At 41.4% G+C, this 10,353-nt stretch overlaps 1 protein-coding gene across 1 annotated transcript in view; it reads left to right on the forward strand.

Moving 5' to 3' along the window:
* The first annotated feature begins 3,623 nt into the window (after positions 1 to 3,623).
* LOC308394063 (poly(rC)-binding protein 3-like) overlaps positions 3,624 to 10,353 on the forward strand; it is a 26,437-nt gene continuing 19,707 nt past the window's right edge. The window contains exon 1 of the mRNA XM_080878217.1: positions 3,624 to 3,646. The gene's annotated coding sequence lies outside the window, so the exon portion shown is untranslated. The remainder of the gene's footprint in view (positions 3,647 to 10,353) is intronic.

Raw genomic sequence — 10,353 nt, forward strand, 5'->3', positions numbered from 1 at the left:
ACTTTTGGTCCCTTAGTACCAACTGAGCATCATTTAAGTACCACAGCCTACCTGAGTGTCGTTGCTGACCACCCTTTTACGACCACAGTGTACCATCTTCTAATGGCTGCTTCCAGCAGGGTGTCACAAAGCTCAGATCATCTCAGACTGGTTTCTTGAACATGACAATGAGTTCACTGTACTCACATGGCTTCCACAATCACCAGATCTAAATCTAACAGGGCTGGGATGTGGTGGTTTTTGATCTGTAACTGACAAATCTGCAGGAACTGTGTAATGCTGTCATGTTAATACAGACCATAGATGAATCTATATCTTCGTGGCATTGATGAATCTATGCCATGAAGAATCAAGACAGGTTTGAAGGCAACAGGGAGTCTAACCTGGATCTAGAATGATTTAAGTAAAAAAGTTTTGATTAGAAGCTGAGTGTATTTTTTTAAAAAGCTCTTGATCACATTTAAAGCCTCAGAGTAATTTACCTCAGTTTGATTTCGAAATAAGTCCAATAAAAACATCAATATACAACAGCCTTCAGCTGAAACAAGAAAAGATATAAATGTAGATACAGAACCTACATAAAGTTCAAAAAGAAGGTAAAGGCTAACCTTAATATAGATTATCTGATGTGGGATGCAGAAAAACTGAGATCTGTATCTAGCTAATGGTAAAACCAACATTGTGTCCTTGAACACTTATCTGAAAACTCACTAGAATCTAGTATTAGAATAATAATAATATATAATATAACAGACAGGTGAAAATCTAAAATTACAGGGGGGCATGAATACTTCCTCGTGCTACACCAAAGCTTTATTAAAAAATAAATTCTGGTCATCTATGGATGTGTCAGCTGTGTAATTTCTCATAAACATGACTAAACCATGCCTGCAGTCATCTTTAAACAGCCATATGGCTTTTTAAAAATATCATATAAGGATTATTATCAGCATATAAGTGACAACACATACAGACAGATGCAGGAGGCCCAGAATATTGCTTTATGACACATACAAGTTTTATTAGAATATTTTGATATAATTTATTTATTCTTTACTTGTTTCATTTCCAATAATCAGCAGACGGTGTAGATTTTGAGGATATTTTGAAAGTTGAATGGCTGTAGCCCAAGTCTATGACAGTCAGTGGTTACATGTTGTTGCTGTTACTCACGGAAAATCAATACTGATTGCAGAGGAAGGGATAACAGGCGTAGCTCAAAGTCAATATGAATCGTCACTCTCCTACTTTGCCTCTTTATTGTCCGCATGAAAGAGATTCTTACATTTCTAAGTTGTGGTGTTTCTCGGAGTCATTTTAGCACTTTTATTCTAGTCTTTTATGCTGATTTTCTACTTTAGCTCAAGATGGCCTAGACTGAAGTCTGTGAATTGGAAACTCAAGGAACATGAGAGGCAATAAGCTGCATATTGCAACTTAGTGTTGTGCAAAAGTCTCGAGTCACTTGTTATTTCTTTATATTCTTCCCCCCAAAAAAGAAAAACAGGTGTAGCAATTTACACTGAAACAGCAAAAGAACACTATTCATTTTGGAATTTCCTGTATTTTGTGACTTAATAATTGCAGTGATGGTAGACACTGGTACTGCTGAGCCACCAGGACAACCCTTTATGAGTCCGAGTTTCACAACTAACATGGAAAAGTTGAATTATGCTGCCAGCTCTTCCATCTCTTTCCCCACATGTGTGACCACTTTCATCCTCTCATCAACAATCAGTGGGATTGACTGTCAGTGCGATCTTCTCTCACTCTCTCCTTCACGCCTCTCTGCCTCCATTAGGACCCTGGTACCCTGATAGGGGATGTGGGTGGATATGAGGACAGGCTCTGTTTGGCAGGAGTGTTGGGGGTAGGGGTGGGGGTACATTTACTGGATCAGCCTGGGTTCATCACCTTGCTGGAGGCCATAGGCGGCGGGGGGGTTGACTCTACTTATAGGGCCTTGGGAGCTGTCCCAACTCTCAGTGTGCCCAAAATCTGCCATCTTGGTCCTAAACTCCCAGACTGCACCCAACCTGCTCTGCCCTGATCAGGAGCATCCCTACATCTTAACCGGTAAGCAGTTTAACCTTTGACCTTTTGGTCCTTGTGGCCATTAACACTCCATCTCAAAACATTCCACAGATTCTCAAAGGACTGTCGTACTTAGAACCAGCAAAGATTAGACTTAATTATACAAGGGTGTTACATAAACTAGCTTTTTTTGATGGTTACCACTACTCTTGGATCTTTTTGGAGTTTTGAAGATGAGCCAAGACATTTTTTGGGGGGGAGGGGGGGTGTCAAATAATGAGCAGATTTCCTCTGACGTGGTGCTCCATTTTACCCCACACTCTTTCTCCTTCTTTGCCTCGTATGATTCAATGTGGAGCAAATTTAATGCTCTATTTGTAGTTTATCCCATGGGCCATTTTACAGTCGGGTGGGTAGGTGGGTAGGCATGTTTACCATTTAGTGGTCTATAGGAAGAAAAATTAAAAGCCTCATCACAAAAACCCGCTTTTTGTAATTTGATACATAATCAGTTTTTCCAATGGAGCGCTTCGGTGTCAAATAAAAAACACAGACAAAGAGGTGAATCATGTTCTTCATTGTCTGCACTTGCCCCTAATCCAGACAGTATAACCCCACTGTTTTGCTTTCTCCTGGCAGCTCCCTTAAATGTTCTGCCGCTGCTGCCGTCCCACCCTAATAATGTCAGATTAAGCTCTGCACAACTGTCCATCTGACATGAGGGCTGGATTTGTGCTGGATTTGAAAATCTGGACGGGATGCCTCCATCCAAAAGCTCTGTAATTCAGCACACACACACTCACAGAAGCAGATTAAAAAGCAGAGGATGCGCAAGTCCACGAAGTCTGTCGGTCCGCCACGCTGCCGTGCACAGTTTGGCACGGGTGCATTTTGCTTTGCCCTCGATCGCTTTGAGGTGTCTGGTTGCGTCAAGCCCCGACAAAGTTCCTCAACTGTCCTGAGCTGAGTCCCTCATAAACAAGCACTTTGGCAGCAGTGCCGCAGCATTGTTTTAATCTGAGGTTGGGATTATTTGAACATGTAGCTGGGTTATTCATGTGTCGATTGTTATCGGCAACGACAAGGACGCCGGCTTTGTGGATTTCAGAGATTTGGGGGGTTGGTGGGTGCTCGACCCTCCCCTGGCACAGATGAACACCCCGGAGGCTACAGTTCTGATTCAGACCAGCCTCATCCCCAGACATGCCCCGGTGATGCCCGTGTGCCTCACTGGGCACGTCCCTATTTTGTTGCAGCTGACGGAAAGAGGGGGGTGGGGGGTGTTGGGGGTTGATGGGGTGGTGGGTGATGGTCACCCAGATTATGCCTCATCATACGGCCTATTTACAATTGACACCAAACAGTGCGGCAAACAGCGGCGCAGAAACGCAAACTGAGCTCATCGGGGGAGTCGGTTTTGTTTCATCATATAATTTCGAGGTCCGTCACGTGTTCCTCTGGTTGCTCATGTGACCTGTCGGCAAGGACCAATAGGGTGTAAGAGTTTGTTCTGGGCAGAGCAAAAGGCAAAAAAAATAATTTTCCCTTTGCAATTTTTAATCGTCCAACGCCGAAAGTGGTCGTCAGCGACTGTCTCCTGCACTGCATAAAGGTAAACCCTCTTCTTGTTGCTTCTATTCAGGAAAAACTTGTTAAAGCTCCAGAGTGAGCCTTTTCCTTTACAATAATAATAATGAATAATTTGCATTCTTATAAAAATGATTTGTTCTCTACTTTAGTTAAATACATACTTGAGTTGATTGCTTGACTTCCAGGCACATTAAACAGTTGAAACTTTAAAAAATGCCGCTCCTCGCCGAGTTGGGTATCGCCATCAATAATTAATTAACTTCATAACTTACCCACAGCCAGGATTAAATCATTACGCACATAATGAGCTGTGACATGGTGCAACTTATCGACCTATTGTTACCTAATTTGATGCTTTCAAGTTTACGTTTTTTGTAAGTTAGCCTCAGTGAGTGCCAATAAGATGACCCATGCGGGAGGAAATATTTTGGTTCTCCCTGGGGAATTTTATGGTCAGTCGATTTTGCTTTCAGGCGTCTCTTGATTCACATTGTTTAGGTGTTCGTTGTCTTGGTTTAGATTCAAGCATGAGCGATTTTATTGTTTCGAGAATTAGCAGTGAGCACGAAAACAATAGTAAGTGGAAGAAAACCTGCTTAAATTCTGCTAACGATGAAGCCGGACCGCCCGAATTTATAGTAGAAATGATGCTCAGTGGAATTGATACATCAGCCCCCGTGCCACCCCCCAACAAAAGATCATTATTCCAATTATCGTCACATAGATATTAGCACTGCTGATGGCCTTATTTGCAGCTAGTCATAGACCAAAAATGTCATTTGCCATTACTTCAGAAGCGGCTCTCTGTGTTGCACTTGGAAACCGGCGATGAATAACTCCTTTGTTTGGGTGAAAAGCTTCTGTTTGGCACTCAGATTAATAAGGTCTGATACACTCAGAAATTTTCTGTTGGGAGGTGACAGAGGCCGAAAAAGAAAAGAGGATGAGGACCTGGATGAGGATGCGATTTCAAGCCGTTCTGCTCGACCACTCGGCGAAAGCCCCCACGTATGGAAGCCATGACTTTGTGACAAGCAGTGATCTCACATTACAAATTGTGGCAAATCTAAAATGGCCGACTTAACGCTGGGCTCTTAGCACCGCATTCACATCACAACATGGTGCGCCTGCATTGTAAAGCTTACTCCTCGCCCTCCCCATCCACCCCAGGACACTTGGGCTATTTTAAGGGAACGCAGAGTAGGCGGTGAGGTATTTTTAAAGCCACTTGGCGATACTTGGTCTTCACGTCTTCCTCGCTCAATTTGTTCTCTGATTTGACTGGTCGCGGTGAAGATGTGGTGGCCAGAGTTTTGATTGTGATTTGGGCTGAGGTATCAGGATGCTGGGCTGCTGATGTGGGCTGACAGCTCTTGAGAGCACTGTCATAGTGGCGTAAAGGAAGGCTAACTGGGCGGACGCCCCCCCACTCAGCCGCGTACAACAAAAGCCTGTGCCAGACGAGACGAGAGCTGCTCATATACCAGGAAACGCAGGGCGAAAACCTCAGGACTTAGAGCAACTCTTCTCCATTTCTTCTACTTGATCTTGCTACAGTTACTATTTCTGACAGCAGCTAGCAATTATACACCACCATTTTCCTGTTACTTCAACTATCACAAACTGCAACTGAGAAGAGATTTGTGGGTGTAAATGTAGAAGAGAATTGCCAAACAGTGATTTGAGCGGATCCACAGGAAACAGATGGATCAATGAGGTCACCCTCTGCCCAACAACCCGGTTTTGGGCAAACATATTGGCAACATTACGGATACACGTTTTCTCTTGGTTGCTTGACATGCACCTGCACACATCTGTCAAGGTGTTTGCAGCATCATTAAATACTGCACCACTGCATTAATTAACCCCATAACTGAAACGCAAGTGTTTACTGAACCTTCTGAAAAATTAAATATAAATGAATTAATACAATAAACATTAAATAGCATATGTACATTTTAATTTGCATCATATTTGTTCAGTTTGGCATTGTTGTGAAATTAATTTTGTTTTTTCAGAAGGAAGAAAAGATCACACTGATGTAGAGGTCTCAAAGACTCATGCATCAAATACGATACGAATGGGGCTGCAGGCTCAACGTTAGCATGGTTGGTGCTGGAGGTGGAGCTAACAGAAGTCAGAAAATTTTAAACAAATCTTGTCAAAATTTCTTAGAGCCAAATGCAGTTTAATTTTTATGACATAAAATACTAAAAAAAAAATACCCCTAAATTTTAATGGAAAGAGAATCTGCTTTAGTCATATTCTCTTGGTTATCAATATGGTGGTCAACCCACATAAGCTCCACCCACCAAGTGCTTGAGAAACTAGGACTGGCGACTAAAGGACCAATTGCATATGTTGTTGTTGCCCTTGGCAAGAGCGAGAGTGACAGCAGACTGTAAAAGTGCATTATCTTTTTTACGGCAGCTTTTGTAAATGGTAAAATTCAATAGTAAAAATATGTTGGTTAAAAATAAAAATTTGAATTTGTGGCAACACCTAACAATGAAAATAACGCTGCAGCTGGTGACAGGTCTGTGCTGATGCCACTGTTTACAACAAGTACAGTAAAAATAACGGGCCCTATTAATTAACCTTTATCAGACCTGTTGCAGAGATGGGAGTGCTGGGAGTGTTGGGAGTGCAGCTGTCCAAAGAGTTCGGGGAGACCTCATAAATGAACACAAAACAAGAAATTGGATGGTAATCAGAACAAAGATGTCCAGATATTTGCATTATTATATTAAAGGTAATTAATTAACTATCCCATGAACACTTTTTAATGACAGAAGACTGCACACAACTCGCTTGAAACTTGCCACCTAATCAGTAAAAATCTTGCCGTCTCAAGCTACAGATTCAATTTCACAAACCTCGGCCGTGCAGCTTTGGCTCAGGCTCTGTTTGATGTCGAAACGTCATAATGACATATCTGTAGATATGTGGATTAGGATGGAACAGATGACAGAGGCTTTGGCCTAGATTAGACTACCGGCCGCCCATTTAATGATTTTTCTTTTTCTGCTCCTCTGTTATTCTCGTGACACGAAACAGCAGCAGTTAGTGCCTTGTTTTTCTATTCCACAGGGAGGAGTTTGATTAATTATCCTCTTTGTCTTCGACTTTCACATTATGGCGGATGTCACGGTGACGGTTTGCACTGTCAGTTTAGCCCCGCAAAATAAAAACAGCTCACAGTCGAGGCCGAGGGTGGAATGAGAGAAAGTCGCAGAGAGTGACTTCATCCATAATGTAGCCCTTGAAATGCAAAGCACCGACAGCTTCTGAATTCAATAACCTACATTTTAAATCAGTATGTGAGGCACTACATTAGTTTCCTGGCCAGATAAAGTTTCACATTGCATCTTTAATCTATAAAAAATGGCCTAAAGCTGAACATTTTATGCAGAAATCTGATATTCTGACCCCTCACACCAAGTCCACTTTGATCTGCAACCACCTCTGCCAAATAATTTCCAATTAAGAATAGATAATACAGTTAATGTTAGTTAGCTTCCCTCCTTACTAAAACAATTTTCAAAAAGAGCCCCTTAACTTCACTTCTGCGAGTGTTTTTCCATCATTCACGCAACACCGGCTCTGCACAACAACAGCGTCTCCTCATTGTTGGCGGGAGATAAAAGAGGAGGAGTTCGAGTTCTTCTAGAGCAGCTCTCGAGCCTTTTCTGCGGCGAGTGCCGAGCAGTCGCAGCGTGAGATGATGGGAGGAGAGGGGAGTTGGGAAGAGTGTGTTTGCGGAGGTGTGTGTGTGGGGGGCATTTTTGTGCACTGCGTTGTCCAGCCGAGCGTAAAGCGTGATTAATTCAATAGCCGCCATAGAGGAGGAGGCTAGCAGTGCTGCAACACCGAGCATGACCCACTTTCCCCATCAGATGTCATGAAAAATTCCCTCTCTGCATTCCCCTTCTCCAACTTCCTGCCTGAGCAACGGAGACAAGGAGAACAGAATTATATATAAAAAATAAAAGTATATAAATCAGTGCAACAGCAGAAATGATGGACACAGGAGGAGGGACTCCTATCAGAGACCAATCCTTCTTTAGCTTTTATCAGGATATCTTTAAATTAGAGTTTTTATCAGGCTTGGAATTTTTTTTTTAAAAAGCTGCAAGGTTTTTGCCCATTGGCACCAATGATTCACAAGGCCTTGACCCAATTCTATTATTATACAGGAAACATGAGTAGAATACAGTCTGAGAAAGCCACTACTGAAATGCAGCTCTTAGCGCTGTGACCCCATTCGACTCTGAGGTTCAGGCAGCCTCGATTTTTGTTGACCTAAATCTACAGAGAGGTTTCACGGTCTTAATCACAGGGAAGGAGGCTCCTCCATCGAGGAGGGGTTTTTTTGTTGCTGGGAGGGGAGCTGTATTGTCCGAAATATTTAAAAAAGAAGAAAGGATGTGAAATGATATTTAATCTGAAAGATCAATCTTCCCAGCAAAGACCCTTCTTTAAGCACCTTCCTGCCCCTGATGTGAAGTTTAGAAAGGGATGAGGATCTTCCCTCGCTCATCTTCAATCCCGTTGTCAATCTTAAATGTTTTTGCTTTTTTTTATTCCCTTCTCTCTCTCTCCAAGCCCCTGGAGAGGACCTGCACCGCTGGCTTGGGTCTTAAACCCGGATTAAAGCTTTTTATGTAATCTGGTCTCCTCTGGGAGATTGGAGAGACAGCTGGCAGCAGAATCCCCGTCCTTATCTCTCGACCCTCCTCTGGCCTCCGACCAGCATCCCAGCGTAGATTAAAGGATGAATCTACGGCTACCGTTTCACAAAAAAGCATTATTTTCAACATATGTCTGTCTAGGTTAGAGGATATAAGAACTGTACATTACAAAAAGAAAGATGAGGCATTTAGTCTACTAATCAATTTTGATATATTCAATTATTAAACCCTGTGGGGTCACAGTTCATGGCATGTTTCTTTTCCCCAGCACAAACCATGAGTCTTAGGTCCAAGCCTGAAATTTCAGTTTAAGACAGTAAAAAATAAATAAATAATGGAATAAATAAATGCTTTTACAGGCATGAAATGCTAAATGAAATGATACTTTGGTTAATTTTATTATCATAAACTCAGTATATTTCAGTTTCTGGACTGCTGGTCAAACAAAATGAGAGACGTGAAGCCATGTTCTGCACTTCATGTTGTTAAGGTTTAGGGTTTGGAGTTAATTCATTTCTTTAATGTGAATATTTCCTGCTTTTGTCAATTTTTATATGAAAATCACCTAAAAAATCTTCTGGTTTTTGTACCTCTCTAATCTCTAGCACCCTGACTCCCTCACTTGGACTTTTATTTCACATATTCACAGCCAACAAAAAGACAAAAACTTTTCAACATAACATCTTCCACATAAAGTGATGCCAAAAAGGAAAAATGTACAACCTCTAACAGCTAAAACCCTGAAGAAACTACACAAATCTTGCACATTTTTACATACATTTTTAAAAAGGGAGTCACATACCGTCCTTTAGCTCAGAGCACCGAATAAAGCCGCCTCATCTGAAATGCGAGGCATCATAAAAGCAGATTTTTTTGCCACGTAACAACTGCGACTCGGTCGACTGAAGGCCTCGACAAACATCTCACCAGCAGGCACAGCTGGTCGGGTCACCATTTCAAGCAACACTCATTTGAATGATTCACAGCTACAAATGACATCAAGTGATTAGAAATCAGACAGGAAGGGAGCCAGAGAACACATTACATATATATATATATATATATATATATATATATATATATATATATATATATATATATATATATATATATATATATATATATATATATATATATACATATATATATATATATATATATATATATATAGAGAGAGAGAGAGAGAGAGAGAGAGAGAGAGAGAGATAAAACACAGCAATAATGACTGTGATTGGCAGACTGTGACATTAACTGTCTCTGTATTCAAGGTCAGCCACTTCAGGATCTCTCCCATCCATATTTCTGTCTTTTTCTTGACTGCATTGTCAATCACCAGAATAAATATTCATACTGACTAAAGCAGAGGTTTCTAAAGTGTACTTGGGAAGGTTAACTCGTCTTGTACTTCCTGTCTCTGAATTTGATCTGAAAAAAGGGACATCTCTCTTCTCCCCCCCCCCCCCTTTTTTTTCTCTCTCCATCTGCAGTGCGTAACACTTCTATTCCTCTGATTTATTTTAATAGATTTCCTAATAATTCAGGCTCACAAAAATGGCTTTCCCTTCTGGAAAAAAAATTGGATTATCATCATTTAAATCTTGTTATATCAGACAATTCTCCCCGTCAAGATATTCCTGATTTATTTATTAGCAGGCACAGTTTCCAGTTGTGGATTTTAAAAAAAGAAGAAAAAAAAAGAAGAAAGAAATCCTGCAGAGCCACGTTCAGGTACATAGCGCCATCTTGTGCGTGCTCTCATCACTGCGAGTCCTCCCTGAGTCATTACATCACTTGTCAGGCAGAATTAGAGGCGATCTGGCTGAAATGGGCTTGATAAAAATAAATATGGCGCTCGCCGTTTGATGGCTCATCTCGTGACTGCGGAGACATATGCTGACCTACATTTCAACTGCTTTTATTGCATTGGATCAGGAGACCACTTATCCATCCACTTCCATGTCTTCTGTAATATTTGTGGTATTACCGATATATTTAATACCTAAGGGGAGAATAACAAGATGCTCCTCTATTATTTAAC

Source organism: Rhamphochromis sp. 'chilingali', assembly GCF_963969265.1.
Source record: "Rhamphochromis sp. 'chilingali' genome assembly, chromosome: 3".
Lineage (NCBI taxonomy): Eukaryota > Metazoa > Chordata > Actinopteri > Cichliformes > Cichlidae > Rhamphochromis > Rhamphochromis sp. 'chilingali'.